We start from the raw sequence: 16997 nt of genomic DNA, 5'->3' as shown, positions 1-16997 counted from the left end.
TTCTCTCTTGGTTAATGCAGCCACTCTCCACCGAATTTCTCAAGAGAGAAAAAAAGAAAAAAAAAAAAACTTCATCTTTGATTTCTCTCTTCTCAGTTCTTTCATATAAACTGCTGGAATATCATTTCAATTCAAACTCCAAATCTTCTAATGGATCACTTGGATCTCCACTCCTGCCACCCTTGTTTGTTTAAAGCACCATTTCTGGTCTGACCTAATAAATCACCTCCTAATTGTTAGCCCTGCTATGCTCTTGCTCTTTAAAAATGTAGATAAAATTGAGTCAGTCTCCTGCTGAAAACCCTCCATGGCAGTCCACTGTACAAAGAACCCATGGGATCTGGTCCACAGATGACTCTTCAGCCTCATCTCATTATCGTTCTTCCCTTTCTTTATCTTGTGTCCTGCTTTGGCCATATTAATTTTCTTATTGTTTCTCACTGCCATCTTAGGGTATTTTAACAGCTCTTCAATCTCTTTGCAACGCTCCTTCATTGTAATGTAGTCTTTCTTACAATTCAAATTCAGCTTAAATTTCACTTCCTCAGTGAAGCCTTCCTGTAAAACCCAGTATGAAGGAGCTCCTCCATCACTCCCTTAGATTATCCCGTTTTCTTGCTGAGTTTTCTATTTTTATTATCTGTTGCTTTCTCTCAGGTTCCACGAAAACAGGAAACATATCTGTCTTGTTCAATGCTCTATTCTGCATTCCTAGTAAAGTGATTGGTATGGGATATTTGGTTAATAATTGTTGACTGAATATATAAATAAACGGATGTTTTCCAATTTACTGTTATTTTTTCATATATAAAAATCTCAGATAAACTTTTACGTTTTTAAATTTTAAAGCATTTTACATAAATCTCTATCCGAAATCGCTTCACTATTCCTAATTATTTTGTGCTTTTCATTGCTTCTATTCATTTATTTTATATTCTTTCCAATATATAGAACTATAAGATATATTAGTATATATTTTTAATTCAGTAATTATGAAGGAGGTAATAGTTATTTTCAGGCTAATTATATAATGATATGTTTTTAAGAAAATTGTTTTACATAGGTAGAATTTCATATATTTACCACGTATGACATGATGTTTTGAAGTGTATATACCTTGTGGAATGACTACAGCTAGTTAATTAACATATGCATTACCTCACATCGTTATCATTTTGTGGTAAAATCACTTCACATTTAATCTCTGAGCATTTTTCATGAATACATTATATTCTTGAAATATAATGTATAGTCCCTATGTTGTGCAGTAGAGCTCTCAAACTTATGCCTGCTGTCTAATTGAAATTTTGTATTCTTTGACCAACATCTCTCCAACCCCACCACTACCACCACCACCCTCAACCCCCTAGTAACCATCATTCTACTCTATACTTCCATGAGATCAATTTTTTAAGATTCCACATATGAATGTAATTAGTATAGCCATTATGGAAAACATTATGGAAGTTACTAAAAAAAATTAAAAATAGGACTACTGAATACCATTACTTGGATATATAGCCCAAAGAAAATGAAATCAGTATGTTGAAGAGAGATGTGCACTCCTACGTTTATTGCAGCACTGTTCACAATAGCCAAGACATAGAATCAACCAAAGTGCCCATCAATGGATAAATGGATAAAGGTAGTTAGTATTCAACCATAAAAAGAATAAAATCCCATCATTTGCAACAACATGGATGGAACTGGAAGTCATTGTGTTAAGTGAAATAAACCAGGCACAGAAAGATAAACGTTGCATGTTCTCACTTATTTGTGGGAGTAAAAAATTAAAACAATTTAATTCATGGAGATAGAGAGTAGAGGGATGGTTACCAGAGGCTGGAAAGGGTAGTGGAGGGGTTGCAGGGGAAGCTGAGATAGTTAATGGGTACAAAAAAAATAGAAATAATAAAGAAGGCCTACTATTTGATAGCACAACCGGGTGACTAAAGCCAATAATAATTTAATTGTACACTTTAAAATAACTAAAAGAATATAACTGGATTGTTTATAACACAAAGGATAAATGTTTGAGTTGATGGATATACCGTTTATCCTAATGTGATTATTACCTACTGTATGCCTGTATCAAAATATCTCGTATACCACATAAATACCTACTATGTAGCTAGAAAAAATTTTTTTAAAAAAAGAAAGAAAACATGACCCCCTGCCCCCACACACTAGATTACCATTCGGTCATAAAAATGAATGAGAAATCCTGTCATTTGCAACAACATGAGTGAACCTGGAGGACATTATGTTAATTGAAATAAGCCAGACACAGAAAGACAAATACTATATGATCTTCACAGAAATTTTTAATCCTGCTCTCTCAAATCTATATATCATGTTTTGGTCATATCAAATTAAACTAGTATTAATATCTTTTAATAAAATCTCATTAATTTCTTAAATGTAAGATCTCAGAATCTGGCATTCTAGGCTCCATGCATTTCCTTTCAAACTTTACTTTCCTATTCTTCCTAGCAAACCCCATGCTTGAGCCAACCTGTACTCTTCAATACTTCCCAAACCTCTGAGCTTATGCTCCTGTCTTTTTCCTCTGCTGCAATGCCATAACACTTAATATAATTTTTCTCAATGTGCCTCCATGGCATCTTTGAAAGCATACTCATCAGAAATTAACTCCTCCTCTTCCTTTTGTGTTGACCCACTCAAGCCTTAGTATATTTTATTTGTGGATATCTGGCTATTTCTAATAAATTATAAACACTCAACAAATGTATAGAATTAATGGCTCTTTTTCCTACCATCATTTTCAGTTCTTATAGAGAAGTTGGGAAAATACTGTCATAGTCACAAACTTACAGAAAAGTTGTAGGTATAGTACAGGTAATTTTTTTCCTTAACTGTTAAAGACCAACCTAACTCCCCCTTGCCTCCCAATATTTCAGTGTGCATTTCTTAGAAACAAGAATTTTTTCCTGGATCACCATGGTACTATCAAAATCTGGAAACTGAAAATGATACATTATTCACACAATCTAATGCTCAGCCTCCTTTCAAGTTTAGTCACTTGTCCTAATAATGTCCTCTCTAGAGAAGGGATCCAGTTCAGAATCACACATTGTATTTAGTTTTCATGTCTCTTTAGTCAGCTCCAGTCTTGAACAGTTCCTTCAGTCTTTCTTTGATTTTCATGACCTTGACACATTAGAAGATCACAGGCCAGTTATTTTGTAGATGTCCCTTAATTTTAGTTGTCTGTGTTTCCTCATGATTAGTTTCAGGTTATGCATCTTTGCCAGGCATAATACAAAAGTGATGCTCGTTTTTCTCATTATATTCTATCAAGTGGGACATGATTTCAGGGTATCTCTTATAATGTTCACTTTGATCACTTGATTAAAGTGGTATCTGCCAGGCTTCTCCACTGTAGAGTTACATTTTTTCTCTTTTGTAATTAGTAAACATTTTGTTGGGAGTTATTTTGAAACTATATAAGTATCCGATTCCTCACTGAACTTTTCAATTTATATATCTGTGTGTAGGGGTGTTTGCTTGTGTGCGTGTGTGTGTGTGTGTGTGTGTGTGTATAGATTCATATTTCTCCCTTTATTCAATGGTTTATAATTATTTACTTTATAATGAATTTACCTTGTAATTATCTGTTACTTACCTTCAAGCTCCAAATGTCTCCAGTTTAATCAGTGGGAGCCTCTTCAAGTTGGTTTCTATGTTCTTTTAGCATGTTCCCATCATTCCTTAAGTGTTTCTTAATTTCTGGCACAAGATGCTCCAGGCTTATTTTATACTTTCCCTGTCCCAGTTATGCAATCAGGCCCAGTTTCCTTTTAGAGGAAAATGGTATTTAGAAAGGAAGATCTGGGTCCTAGGTGTGCTAATTGCTTTTGGAGTACTGCAGTTTCCAGGACCTTTCAGTGGACAGAGCAAAGGGATCTCTCTCTCTCTCTCTCACACACACACACACACACGCACACTCACACATATATTGACATCCACAATAATTTCCATAGCTATAGAAAATCATGAGTTCACACCAATATGCCTTCCGATTCAACACACTAAGGTTCATTCAAGTTTTTTGCCTTTCTAGATTTGTACCTTGAACAATGAGAAATTTGACTCCCATTTTCCTTAATATATTTACTTATGTGATCAATTCCCTGTGTACAACTCATTTCTCACCTTCCCCTCCATTATTCTCTTATGTGGATGCCCTCTTCTCTCAACCTGGGTTCCAACAACCCATGCCAGGTTGTTCTTCCACATAGATGCCTTCTTCATGTTGTTGAGACTCTGACACTCTGTATCCCTTCTGGAGATACGTCCTTACCTTTCATCTGTGGTTTTGACTCCCCACACCAGGCTGCCTACCCCATAAGGACGCCCCCTTCAGCCTACTCCGGCTCTAATTTTCCAGGCCAGGCTGCTCTTCTATGTGGATGCCCTCCTCTCTCTGGTCAGACTCTGACGTTAAGTGTAAGACATCTCTGATTTGTATACCCCTTTCTTACTCTACTTGGGCTCTGACACATTGTTCTGGGTCACTGTGGCTCCATCATACTGCTGGAACAGACACCTACCTTTTTTTTGCCACAAGCAATGGCTTTAAGACTAAACTGCTCAAAAAGGGAAGGGAAAAAAAGAAGAAGGAAATGTAAGGTAGAAGGGGAGATGAAGAGTTGTTGTTATTTTAAAAAGAAAGTTTCTTAAACACACATAAGTAAAAATATTATAACTACTTTGGCTTAGGGAGCATGAGAAATTATATAAGTAATAACTTATCCAGAACAATTGAATTGCACATCACCCTGATATTCTATGTACTTTTTGTGTATGTCTCAACTACCACAATTACAATGACTATGCTAAGTTCATTATATACTGAACACATATTGCTTTCCTCACCAGAATCTGGATTTCTTTTTTCCTGAGTACCGAAACTTCCCAGCCATGTGGTTTAAATGGCCTTGACTCCACCTCAAGCTCTGTACGTCAGCACTGATTCTCTTAAACCCATCCACTTATCTCATCCTCCAGGCTACTGTAATTAGTTCAGAAATAGGCATGGAATGAGGCCTTAAGCAACTGGCACATTCCATTCATCTGACACTGGTTCAAAAGTAGGCACTTACTAAGTTGGTTCTGAATGACTTGACCTGGGAATACTAGGATACAAATTCAGTCTTCTGTGAGTTTGTGATGTGAGGTTGTAGGTCTTGGGATTACTGTAAGAAGAGAGCCTAAAGCTGAGTGGGGTCACTGTGTGGAGCCTGACAACAAAAGAAGACCAGAGACATCAGAGCCATGGGAAGGAAGTTCATTATTTACTTCTATCAGAAAAGCTTCACTACCAAGAGGCAATTCATACTATTTTAGTTACTATCCCAGTTGATCAGAGAAGCACTCAAGGATTCTGCTTCATAGGGGAACTCACTGTTGATTCCAAAAGGTCATTCCACTGCTGGACATTTAAACCTAGCTAACCCATCTCTGCACCATGACCCATTTACTCCCTAAAAGCAGGTCGGGAATGAAGGACTGTTCTTGGCAACACTTTAAAACCTTCCTCATTTACTCTCAGATGTATTTGCATCACCCTAGTTCCTAGGTTTCTGGTCCCCCAAGTCAATTGTGGCTTCTGGCACCTTATGTTGGACACTCCAACCACGCATTCTGGCCTACTGAACTTTGGCTTCCCAAGAGGATCTCAACACTGGTTTCGATTTTCTGTTTTGGCCAAAATCCTCTTCTCCATTACATCTACTAGAAAACTGTCTGCTTCAGCTTCCACTTGACAGAATCTCACTATGTGAGCATCCTTTACTTCTTCTTGGGCATTGTGAGATTCAGGCACATTGAACAAATTATGACATTCTCATTCTGTGTCAGGCACAGTATTAAAGATCTTGACAACATAGTTTCCCCTTGACATAAATAAGATATAAATAATATATTATTAATTGATGCAATGAAATTATTTTACTTAAAATCACCACATATGTGAGTTCTGTCATCATGCCTTCATTCTAAAGACCTAGTATGCTTTTCAGAGTACAGAGTTTGACACAAACTAGAATTAATAATGATTTTATTTTAATCCCATTCGTACATTCTGAAACTGCCACGTTCATGTAGACATTGGAGTGTCACATATTTTCTCAGCTTACAACAAGACCAGTTGATAATTCTTAGACATCTGGTTAGCCATGGACAGAAAGGCCTGCGTTTTATGGTTTGTGTCTTCTAAAATAAAGCACATTTTAAATAGGAATATGTTAAGTTAGTATTTGTGGAGAGTTCCATTACTATCTTCAGTCACAGAAACATTTATCAAGACCTTGGAACAAGCCAGGCACTATGGCAGTTTCTGCAGACACCACAGTGAGCAATAAGATGTGCTCCATACCCTAGTGGATCTTCTTTCAATTGTGAAAGGCAAATATTTATGTAAGTACCACACCAAAAAACATGCAATCACAAAGCTTTTTCCCTTGTATCTGTATAGGCACATCTTGAGTAAAATACTTAGAAAAAACTTTGAACCAGGAATCTTAACTCATGCAGGCTAAGCAGATGTTTAACCCAGTGAAGTAGCAAGGTAGGACATGTGACACACTAGCAGATGCATGCCCAGTCTAAAGGGACATGTCGCCAAATGGAAACATGGGCTTAGTGTTGCCAGAGCTGCATGTTTTCCAGATAAGTCAGATTTTTTTTTTTTTTTTCTGAGATGGAGTCTTGCTCTTGTCACCAAGGCTGGAGTGCAGTGGCACAATCTTGGCTCACTACAACCTCTGCCTCCCGGGTTCAAGCGATTCTCCTGCCTCAGCCTCCCAAGTACCTGGGAATACAGGCGCCTGCCACCACACCCAGCTAATTTTTGTATTTTTAGTAGAGATGGGGTTTTGCCATGTTGGCCAGGCTGATCTCCAATCCTGACCTCGTGATCTGCCCACCTCAGCCTCCCAAAGTGCTGGGATTACAGGCATGAGCCACTGTGTCTGGCCAAGAAGTCAGATTTTTTAATGTTGAAAACCAATTTAAAAATTATGAGGCAGGCTGGGTAAGGTAGCCCACATCTGTAATTCCAGCACTTAGCAGGGCCAAGGCAGGCAATCACTTGAGCCCAGGAGTTGAAGACCAGCCTGGGGAACATGGAGAAATCCTGCCTCTAAAGAAAGAAAAAAAAAAATAGCTGGGTGTAGCCATAGGCAGCTGTAGTCCCAGCTACTCAGGAGGCTGAGGTGGGAGGGTTTCCTGAGCCCAGCGAGGTTCAGGCTCCAGTGAGCAGTGATCATGCCACTGCATTCCAGCTTGGGCGACAGAGTGAGACCCTGTCTCAAATAACTAACTAACTAAATAAATAAAACAAAATTATGGTGCCAAACAAAACATGTACGTGGATTTGGCCTGTAGGTCAACAGTTCAGAATATATAATATAACAAATGGTGAAGTCCAACTTTTTGATAATCTGAATTAATACTCTCAACTCAAATCTTCAGTAATTTCTCATAAACAAATTCAGGCTCTGCTCCTGAGCACCAGTTTACTCTGTCGAATGAGTAAACTACCAAGTAGGTGTTTTATAGTGACATTTAACAAGTGATAACTTTGATACATTTTGTTATATTTCATTTTAAAATAATAATGACTGATTATTCGCTTCCTTTATCCCCAGTAGTTATATACTATACTGTTTAAGCTAACTAGAATACATGCTTTTTAAAAAATTCTTGAATTTTTCATATATATCTTGAAACTATGTTGTTTTATAATATTTACACCACAGAAAACCTTTCACAGTCACTGATCTTTTTTTTTAACTTGTTATGCTTTTTTTTTTTTTTTTTTTTTTTTGACACTGAGTGTCACTCTGTTGCCCAGGCTGGAGAGCAGTGGTCTGATCTCAGCTATCAGCAACCTCCGCCTTCCAGGTTCAAGTGATTCTCATGCCTCAGCCTCCTGAGTAGCTAGGATTACAGGAGCATGCCACCATGCCCGACTAATTTTTGTATTTTTAGTAGAGACAGGGTTTCACCATGTTGGCCAGGCTGGTCTGGAATTCCTGACCTCAGGTGATCCACCCGCCTCAGCGTCCCAAAGTGCTGGGATTACATGCATGTGCCACCGCGCCCAGCCAAACTTGATATGCATTTTTAAGTAAGTTAATAAATTATTCATGGTTTAGTCTCATTTTATATTCTATGGTCCACTTTGAAATTTCATCTAACCAAAATCATCTTCATCCTGCAATTTGAGGTTTGGACACAATGGGGATCGATCAGTAATTTCTTCACATGCCCTTTCTCAAGGAAATAGTTTCCTATGAAAAAAAAAATCCTATGTTTGCATGTAAGTTCTCTGTTTGGAGAAGAAAAGGAGACATTCTTACTTAGCACTCTCAGTTTTACAAAACACTGCCAACCTTAAAATTTGTCTATTGATTCCCAAGGCACACGACCAATAGTCTGTCAATAACCCAGAATAACATTTCTTTAAGGCCCTGGTAACTTTCATGTGTTTGGGTTCCAATCCTCACCTAGAACCTTGTTAAGAAAAGTAAACCATTCACTCCTCTAGAAACTCTAAGGTTGTTTCTTAGGGGTCATTAGAAAACTGCACAATGTGTCATATTGTCTTGGTATGCTATAAAATTAGTTTTACTGAGTTCGTTTTGGAGCAATATCTTTATTCCATCAGGATACACTAAAACAAACAGCTTCAGGTTAAGTGTTACAACATTCACTATACCTATGATATGAAGGAATATGTCTACCATGTCATTCAGGAAAAGCTAGTATAGCTAAAGAGAGTACAATATGTTTGGCTTAAGCCAAATTTGCAGTCCACATTTAATAATTACTGTAGCATTCTATTTATTTTGTGTTGATTTTCACACTCTAATATCATCGGTAATATTCAACATCCTAACTTTTTTCTAAGATTTCTATTTTACTGATGCATTCTAAAAAGTTCTATAGTGGCCTAAATTATTAAAAGCAGATAAACTTAGTATAATTGCTGACAATTCCCATCTAGTTTTCTTTGAGAAATCCAGTGCTTTACAACATTTCTAATAGATGCATTTTAACTATTTTTCCTCTATGCCGTAAGTTGTCTAAATTTACATATTCGTTAAGAAGCTTGGAAAGGTGAAAAATAACAAGTAATTGTCCATGGCTGAAATTTAAGAAATTTTGTCATAATCTGCTTTCTTTTTCTCTAATAGTATATTTTTTTACCAGTTAATAAAGTGTATTATCTTATAAATTCTAAAATGTGGCTATCAGAACTCCTGCTGGTAATAACGACAAAACTTTTTAAACAGCAAGAAAGATGTAATGGGAAAACTCCAAAGTAGTGGTAAGGAGACAACAGGATCATTCAGTTTTAACCTCCCAGAAGCTTCACAATTCAACAATCTGCTTTCTGAGAAGGTCTGATTTTAAAACGCAAAACTCTCAGAGATTAAAAAAAAATAAAAGAGATAAGTTCCTTGTCAACTTACTTAGTGAATTTTCAGATGGCACAAACTGCCATTTTTTTACCAGAAATATAACAGGATTGAAATATGTGGTTACAACTAGCCTAAAGGTGGGGCTCATTTTACAATTCAGCTTTGGGAGACAGAGGCCCACAAGCCCAATCTGATAAGAGTGTGAGAAGGACACCTGCCTTAATAATGGTGGGAAACTCTCCAAAGAAGTTAAAGTGAAATAAATATGACTAAAGAGATTTTACTCACCAGTTGGCCAAACCTCAACTTTTGTCAAGCGTTGGTGTAACTCACTTGGTATATCAATGACATTAATCTTGCACCTTTCTCTGTCAAGTTATATATTAAAATATGAGCATATAATATTGGGAACTCTATGACTGAAACCTTAAGATAAACTTGAAAAATACAGTTGAAAACAAATGGTTTGAGGAAGGAATCTTATTGCAATAGGTCTTTCTAAATTTCAAAATATTTTATTGTTCTGATAGGGCTCTAATTCCTCCATAACCCCTCCCTTTCTACTATTGTTTTGAACAGCAATATGCTAACTAATGAATTTTAAATTAATTAATTTACCTTGTCTATTGCATAAGAAACCATGCCAGGATTTCATTAAGAAATAGTAAATCTTGTAATAATTTATAAGAATTTTTTTACTGTGAATATTTTCATAAATTCTACAATGTTTATACCCTTTTTCTGTTCTTCCCATCAAAAGTTGTTTTGTGTGTCTATTGAGCTTGCTAACTTTTCTTGCATATTCACATCTTAGCCAAAATTTTGGCTGTTTGACACCTTGTAAAAAGCATACACTTATTTGGCCAAATCTCCTCAGTCCTCTAAAAAACTTAAATAAAAGGTTAAATCTGATTTCCAGCCATTCCCCAAGAGCAATCATGTGTTTTCCTTTGGGAGAAGAAGGAAATTCTTAACAAGTTAGAATTGACTCATGTATTCTAGTCCTGAACTACAGTAAAGTGGCATCAGCATTGTACTGTGTGGCATGTCAGGATGGAAACTGAATATAACTTCCTCAAGAGAAGAGAATATTTTTTAACCAAATATTTAATACTCCATGAGAATTTTGAAGAGTAACATATGTTTTTCAAAAAATGACTCTACTCCCCAAAATACAGGTGTTATCAAAATCGACGTGAACAATAATTTTCATAAAATAAATAAGGAAGAGATTGAATGAATGAATAGAACTTGGAAGAAACCTGCAGTATTAGAGGGTAACCGAGGCTTTAACATATATGTATTTATATTTTCTTATCTATGTTTATATAGCACTTAACTTTGAAGTTAAATTTAGTAATGTGTCACAGAAGACTGGGTAAGCTGCTTTTCTAAATAATTTTTCTGATGAGGTTAAGTTGTTCACAATCATCTCCAATCATGTTTAAATGTAAAATCAAAAAGCTCATTTGAAAGAACAGATGGGGGATATTAAGTGAAATAATTATTTTCATTATTATACTTTTCTGTGTTTCTGAAAGTTTTCAACAGTAAGTAGATATTTCACTTATATGAAAAAAGAAAACTAAATGTCATTGAATAATTACAATAGCAAGATATACAGATACCTACTCAGAAATAGCCTGAAATCCCTGATCCCCAAATAGTTTAAGAAATTATCCTCCTCTCCTTTTCCCTCTTGTCTCTATGTATGTTGGCTTCTTCTTGGGATTAACCTTCACTTCCAATATTTTCCCTGTGCATTGACTGTAAATCTGGTTCAGTGTGACACCTTCAAAGGTGAAACCAGCAATAGTGAAAGACAAGAAGGATGAATATGACTCCCACGGTCTGCTCCCTGGCTCCATTCAGTACAGTGTTGGGCCCCAGGAGAAGCCCTCATCTCTGAAGTAGTTTATAGTACTTCTATGATCCAGGGTAGCCTGAATCTGTTTTGCCATTTCCTAAAATGTTCTGCCTTTGCTAAACAAATTCCACTATAGTACATTTTTGTGCTTTTGTTTTTCTAGATCAAGTAATTTTTTTAAAAGCTTAAAAAGCTTTAAAAAGCCTATAACGGCAACCCCCTTTGGGTCCCCTCCCTTTGTATGGGAGCTCTGTTTTCACTCTATTTCACTCTATTAAATCTTGCAACTGCACTCTTCTGGTCCATATTTGTTATGGCTCGAGCTGAGCTTTCGCTCGCCATCCATCACTGCTGTTTGCCACTGTCACACACCTGCCACTGACTCCTATCCTGCCGCTGACTCCCATCCTTCTGGATCCGGCAGGGTTTCCTCTGTGCTCCTGATCCAGTGAGACTGCCATTGTCACTCCGGATCGTGCTAAAGGTTTGCCATTGTTCCTGCATGGCTAAGTGCCTGGGTTCGTCCTAATCAAGCTGAACACTAGTCACTGGGTTCCACGGTTCTCTTCCGTGACCCACGGCTTCTAATAGAGATATAACACTCACCGCATGGCCCAAGATTCCATTCCTTGGAATCTGTGAGGCCAAGAACCCCAGGTCAGAGAACACCAGGCTTGCCACCATCTTGGAAGCGGCCCACCACCATCTTGGAAGTGGCTTGCCACCATTTTGGGAGCTCTGTCAGCAGGGACCTCTGTAACATTTTGGCAACCACGAAGGGACATCCAAAGCTGTGAGTAATATTGGACCACTTTTGCTTGCTATTCTATTCATTCTTCCTTAAAACTGGAGGAAAATACTGGGCATCTGTTGGCCAGTTAAAAATGATTAGCATGGCCACCAGTGAGGCTATCTGGGGAAGGGCTTTCTAACAACCCCCAACCTTTCTATTGGGGACATTGGTCTGCCTGGAGCCAGCTTCCACTTTCAATTTTCTTGGGGAAGCTGAGGGCCGACTAGAGACAGGAAGCCGTTGTCCCGAACTCCCGGCAGTAGCCGGTTGAGATCATGGCACAGCCAGAATTCTCTACTCAGCAGTCGCCCATGCGTGCGCCCCTACCTTTCCTTCTGAACTATACCTCCGGGGTCCCGACTGACTTTCTTGAAAGTGTAGCCCCCAAATCCTCCTTACCTCTGAATCTACTTCCTCTGAGCCCTGCCTCCTAGGTACTAGTGGTTCAGACTTTCATTTGCTCTAGCAAGTTGTATCTCCAAAGGGATCTAAGGAGGCTCTATGCTGTGTCCTTAGGCACCTAGGCTATAACCTAAGGAGTTATATAACCAGGGAGTCTTATCCCTGGTATCCTTCCTGATTTAGGTATACAGCTCTCGACATGGGCAGTTACGTGGGACCCGTTCCCCACCACCCTTGCCAGGGCCCCAAGTTTGTAATGGCTAAGAGAGAGAGAGGGGGAGAGAGAGAGAGAGAGAGAGAGAGAGAGACAAAGAGAGAGTCAAAGAGAAAAAGAAAGAAAAAGAAATAGTTTTAAAAAAAAGTGTGCCCTATTCCTTTAAAAGCCAGGGTAAATTTAAAACGTATAATTGATAATTGCCACTTTGTTGTCAGTGTAAATAAGGGCGTAGCAAATCCTTAACCCAGTAACCCGAGGATGGGCCAAATGCATTCAGTCGGTAGCGAGAACTGCTTTGCTAAAAGCAGAAAAGTAACTTTTAGAGGAAACCTCATTGTGAGCACACCTCACAAGTTCAGACTTATTCTAAGTCAAAAAGAAAAAAGCAAAAAGGTAGCTTACTAACTCAATAATCTTAAAGTATGGGGCTACTGTGTTAGAAAAGGGTAATGTAACTCCAACCACTGATAATTCCCTTAACCCATCAGATTTCCTAACAAGGGATTTAAATCTTAATTACCACACAAAGGTGCCACCAGACCTAGGAGGAACTCCCTTCAGGACAGGATGGTAGATGGTTCCTCCCAGGTGATTGATGGGTACTGAATACAATGGGTATTCAGTAATTGATATGGAGAATCTTGTGGAAGCAGAGTTAAAAAGTTGCCTAAGAATCCGTCTCAAATGTGCCAGCTGTTTGCACTTAGCCAAGCCTTAAAGTACTTACAGAATCAAAAGACTATCTCAATTCTGACTCAAAAGGTTAGCTACACCCTCTCTGAAACGAATTTGCATAAGAACTGTTGTTTATGGGAATGCATCTTGATGGGGTAGCTGGGTTGTTATGACATACTCAGGACCCCAGCCCAGCTCTAGGACTCACCCCTGAGTGCAAAGGCAATGTTGGGCACGTTGGTAAAGGACCACTAGAATCCAGCAGCCCGGACCCCTTTCCTTGTGGTCAAGATAGGTGGGAAAACAGGTGCGGGACTGCTACGTCGGTGAGCGTAACTAATCCGATAAGCAGAGGTCCATGGGTGGTGATGCACCCTGGAAAGGAACTCACCTCTGAGCACAAAGGAAATGTTGGGCACGCTGGTAAAGGACCACTAGAATCCAGCAGCCCAGCCCCCTTTGTTTGTGGTCAAGAAAGGCAGGAAAAGGAGTGCAGGACTGCTACATTGGTGAGTGTCACTAATCTGGTAAGCAGAGGTCCGTGGGTGGTTACGCACCCTGGAAAAGAATAAGCATTAGGCCCTTAGAGGACCCTCTAAGACTAATGCTCATCGGAAAATAACTAGGGGTGCTGGCATCCTTAGGTTCTTTTTTCAGATGGGAAATGTTCCCCCCAAGGCAAAAATGCCCCTAAGATGTAGTCTGGAGAATTAGGACCAATTTGACCCTCAGACACCAAGAAAGGAATGACTTATATTCCTCTGCAGTACCGCCTGGCAGCGATATCCTCTTCAAGGGGGAGAAACCTGGCCTCCTGAGGGAAGTACAAATTATAACACCATCTTACAGCTAGACCTCTTTTGTAGAAAAGAAGGCAAATGGAGTGAAGTGCCATATGTGCAAACTTTCTTTTCATTAAGAGACAACTCGCAATTACGTAAAAAGTGTGGTTTATGCCCTACAGGAAGCCCTCAGAGTCTACCTCCCTACCCCAGCATCCCCCCGACTCCTTCCCCAACCAATAAGGACCCCCCTTCAACCCAAACGGTCCAAAAGGAGATAGACAAACGGGTAAACAATGAACCAAAGAGTGCCAGTGTTCCCCGATTATGCCCCTTCCAAGCAGTGGGAGGAGGAGAATTCGTCCCAGCCAGAGTGCATGTACCTTTTTCTCTCCCAGACTTAAAGCAAATTAAAATAGACCTAGGTAAATTCTCAGATAACCCTGATGGCTATATTGATGTTTTACAAGGGTTAGGGTAATCCTTTAATCTGACATGGAGAGATATAATATCACTGCTAAATCAGACACTAACCCCAAATGAGAGAAGTGCTGCCATAACTGCAGCCCAAGAGTTTGGCGACCTCTGGTATCTCAGTCAGGTCAGTGACAGGAATGAGAACAGAGGAAAGAGAATGATTCCTCACAGGCCAGCAGGCAGTTCCCAGTGTAGACTGTCATTAGGACACAGAATCAGAACATGGAGATTGGTGCCGTAGACATTTGCTAACTTGCGTGCTAGAAGGACTAAGGAAAACTAGGAAGAAGCCTATGAATTATTCAATGATGTCCACTATAACACAAGGAAAGGAAGAAAATCCTACCGCCTTTCTGGAGAGACTAAGGGAGGCATTGAGGAAGCATACCTCTCTGTCACCTGACTATATTGAAGGCCAACTAATCTTAAAGGATAAGTTTATCACTCAGTTAGCTGCAGACATTAGAAAAAAACTTCAAAAGTCCGCCTTAGGCCCAGAGCAAAACTTAGAAACCCTATTGAACTTGGCAACCTCGGTTTTTTACATTAGAGATCAGGAGGAACAGGCGAAATGGGACAAATGGGATAAAAAAAAAAAAAAAAGGCCACTGCTTTAGTCATGGCCCTCAGGCAAGCGGACTTTGGAGGTTCTGGAAAAGGGAAAAGCTGGGCAAATCGAATGCCTAATAGGGCTTGCTTCCAGTGTGGTCTACAAGGACACTTTAAAAAAGATTGTCCAAGTACAAATAAGCCACCTCCTCATCCATGCCCCTTATGTCAAGGGAATCACTGGGAAGGCCCATTGCCCCAGGGGATGAAGGTCCTCTGAGTCAGAAGCCACTAATCAGGTGATCCAGCAGCAGGACTGAGGGTGCCCAGGGCAAGCGCCAGCCCATGCCATCACCCTCACAGAGCCCCGGGTTTGCTTAACCATTGAGGGCCAGGAGGTTAACTGTTTCCTGGACACTGGCCTGGACTTCTCAGTCTTACTCTTCTGTCCTGGACAACTGTCCTCCAGATCTGTCACTATCCGAGGGGGCCTAGGACAGCCAGTCACTAGATACTTCACCCAGCCACTAAGTTGTGACTGGGGAACTTTACTCTTTTCACATGCTTTTCTAATTATGCCTGAAAGCCCCACTCTCTTGTTAGGGAGAGACATTCTAGCAAAAGCAGGGGCCATTATACATCTGAACATAGGAGAAGGAACACCCGTTTGCTGTCCCCTGCTTAAGGAAGGAATTAATCCTGAAGTCTGGGCAACAGAAGGACAATATGGACGAGCAAAGAATGCCTCTCCTGTTCAAGTTAAACTAAAGGATTCCGCCTCCTTTCCCTACCAAAAGCAGTACCCCCTCAGACCCGAGGCCCAACAAGAACTCCAAAAGATTGTTAAGGACCTAAAAGCCCAAGGCCTAGTAAAACCATGCAATAGCCCTTGCAAGACTCCAATTTTAGGAGTACAGAAGCCCAGCGGACAGTGGAGGTTAGTGCAAGATGTCAGGATTATCAGTGAGGCTGTTGTTCCTGTATACCCAGCTGCACCTAACCCTTATACTCTGCTTTCCCAAATACCAGAGGAAGCAGAGTGGTTTATAGTTCTGGACCTTAAGGATGCATTTTTCTGCATCCCTGTACATGCTGACTCTCAATTCTTGTTTGCCTTTAAAGATCCTTCAAACCCAACATCTCAACGCACCTGGACTGTTTTACCCTAAGGGTTCAAGGATAGCCCCCATCTATTTGGCCAGGCATTAGCCCAAGACTTGAGTCAATTCTCATACCTGGACACTCTTGTCCTTCGGTACAGGGATGATTTAATTTTAGCCGCCTGTTCAGAAACCTTGTGCCATCAAGCCACCCAAGCGCTCTTAAATTTCTTCGCTACCTGTGGCTACAGGTTTCCAAACCAAAGGCTCAGCTCTGCTCACAGCAGGTTAAATACCTAGCGCTAAAATTATCCAAAGGCACCAGGGCCCTCAGTGAGGAATGTATCCAACCTATACTGGCTTATCCTCATCCCAAAACCCTAAAGCAACAAAGAAGGTTCCTTGGCATAACAGGTTTCTGCCGAATATGGATTCCCAGGTATGACGATTACACACACTAATTAAAGTAACTCAGAAAGCCAATAACCATTTAGTAAGATGGACACCTGAAGCAGAAGTGGCTTTCCAGGCCCTAAAGAAGGCCCTAACCCAAGCCCCAGTGTTAAGCTTGCCAACGGGGCAAGACTTTTCTTTATATGTCACAGAAAAAAACAGGAATAGCTCTAGGAGTCCTTACACAGGTCCAAAGGATGAGCTTGCAACCTGTGGCATACCTGAGTAAG

At 39.7% G+C, this 16997-nt stretch overlaps 1 protein-coding gene and 1 long non-coding RNA gene across 2 annotated transcripts in view; one reads left to right on the top strand and one right to left on the bottom strand.

Moving 5' to 3' along the window:
• FOXP2 (forkhead box P2) overlaps positions 1–16997 on the bottom strand; it is a 607622-nt gene that overhangs the window by 298030 nt on the left and 292595 nt on the right. The window lies entirely within an intron of this gene.
• LOC131380914 (uncharacterized) overlaps positions 12031–16997 on the top strand; it is a 53681-nt gene continuing 48714 nt past the window's right edge. The window contains exon 1 of the long non-coding RNA XR_009209206.1: positions 12031–12112. This is a non-coding gene — a long non-coding RNA (uncharacterized LOC131380914). The remainder of the gene's footprint in view (positions 12113–16997) is intronic.

Source organism: Hylobates moloch, unplaced genomic scaffold, assembly GCF_009828535.3.
Source record: "Hylobates moloch isolate HMO894 unplaced genomic scaffold, HMol_V3 SCAFFOLD_1, whole genome shotgun sequence".
Taxonomy (NCBI): Eukaryota; Metazoa; Chordata; class Mammalia; order Primates; family Hylobatidae; genus Hylobates; species Hylobates moloch.
Note: the sequence above shows the minus strand (reverse complement) of the source record. Positions and strands in the feature narration are given on the sequence as shown.